The sequence below is a fragment of the Lottia gigantea genome (genome assembly GCF_000327385.1).
Source record: "Lottia gigantea unplaced genomic scaffold LOTGIsca_32, whole genome shotgun sequence".
NCBI lineage: Eukaryota > Metazoa > Mollusca > Gastropoda > Lottiidae > Lottia > Lottia gigantea.
In genome coordinates this window covers 1,096,150-1,097,972 of record NW_008709073.1, presented here as the reverse complement: position 1 = coordinate 1,097,972, position 1,823 = coordinate 1,096,150, and positions in this window count along the sequence as shown.

The following is a 1,823-nucleotide window of genomic DNA, read 5'->3' as shown; positions in this document are numbered from 1 at the left end:
GGTGATAAACCGGAATCATTTCAGCGCGCGTTGCATTACATACTAAAAACTATTATAGGCATCTGGCTAAGGAATTTGACGTGCGAATGACGATGGAAAACCAGGCATTCTGGTATGGTAATTGCTACGGCTATGTAGCGACCTCAACAAGCATCATCCCGCGAAACTAATCAAGGAATGAAAAGAGGGTTCCAGACCATTAAATGAAATGAATGGAGTTTTACGTCCTACTACCAGACCATGAAGAAGCAATGAGTATTAAAATATCGTAAATAAACGAGGCGATTTATGTTACATCTTCAGGTGACAATAGTTGAATTCAGGTGACAATAGTTGAATTCTAATTCCTAGTGATGTTGATGGTCGGAACTATATTGACAGAAGTTATTGAATCTCTCAGACATTAGCTTTCAGAAATACCTTTTCCAGATCCAGCCAACAGAAAGTATCACATGTGAATCCAGATTTGCGAAACAACTGAGTTGCAGCCTCTGGTGGTATGACCACAATGAAGACCCATTTAGACAAAAACATTATTTCAACCTATTGTCTTCTAATCAATGAAGATTTCGTGTCATTAGATGAAACCGAAAAGCTGTCCTGGATGTGAAACAACTAGAGAAAGACTTCGTGGCTGAAAATGGCAAAACGGTTGGCACTTCTGAAGGAAGCTAAAAAGAAAACGAAAAAGACGAAGGACAAGTAACACCGACAACGATCAAACGGCTTGATAGATTCACTACCAAATGTACATTTCAAATTTCGAACATTTTGTAAATCCGTACCGTTATCAAGCGTGGAAATAATGTTAAAGACATATTTCTTATATAACATTTTAATCACTGCTGTATGTAGTGTGGATGTCGGTTTAGATTGAATAAGCAATCGGTGTTGAATATCACTAATAGTTTGCAAAAATGAAACATAACAAATCAACATATCAAATTTATTATGACGTTCATTTGCTCCTTCGAAGAATAGAAGGAATTAAATTTCGGGGAAGGGAGGGTTTCATTCTCCCAAATGTACAGGCCTAGGGTGGAGCAGACACTTTATTTAGAAATTAGGATTAAGGGTCTTGATATTGGGTTTTCTTCTGTTCTTATTCTGATCTGAAATTAGAAAAAATAACTCGCCCGATGGGCGAGAAGTATAGTATCTGTTATGTACTGATTGTTTTTAGTTTACTATGAACAATATTATCATTTAAGTTCTTATTTTTTGAATATGCAACTATCATTTTCTGCTTATAGACATGGGGGAATTTCTCTTGAAGGCTCTTAGAGTGGGCATGAACTATCTTGCTTGCTCGATTGCTGGTTGTATTGAACGGGACAACAAAGGGTGCTATGCCTACATTATGATGAATATTTAGTCCTAAAGGTCTTGCTGTATTCAATGTCTCAATCCAATGGGCCTCCCTAGATTGACGGAATTTGGTAGTTTCATCTTCGGGCAAGTCAATTTCTATACGCTCAATTGGGATTAGGGTGAGATCGTCTATTGAATGGTCGTCGAGGTTGAAATGATTAGAAACAGGCTTGTCTTTCTTTAATTTGATGTCTGACCTATGAGCATTAAAGCGAGTTCGTAAATTATTCTTAGTTTCTCCTACATATTGTTTGGGACATTTCTTGCATGAAATTAAATATATTACATTCGAATGTTCACATGTTAGATGTTCCTGGATCGTACCTTTTCTTACAAAATAATGAGTTTCTGATATAAAGGGACATGTTTTGCATCTACTGGACAAACATGGAGCACTTCTTAAACCTGGAGATACTTCGGCATACAGTCTGTTTTTAGCTATCTGTGCTAAG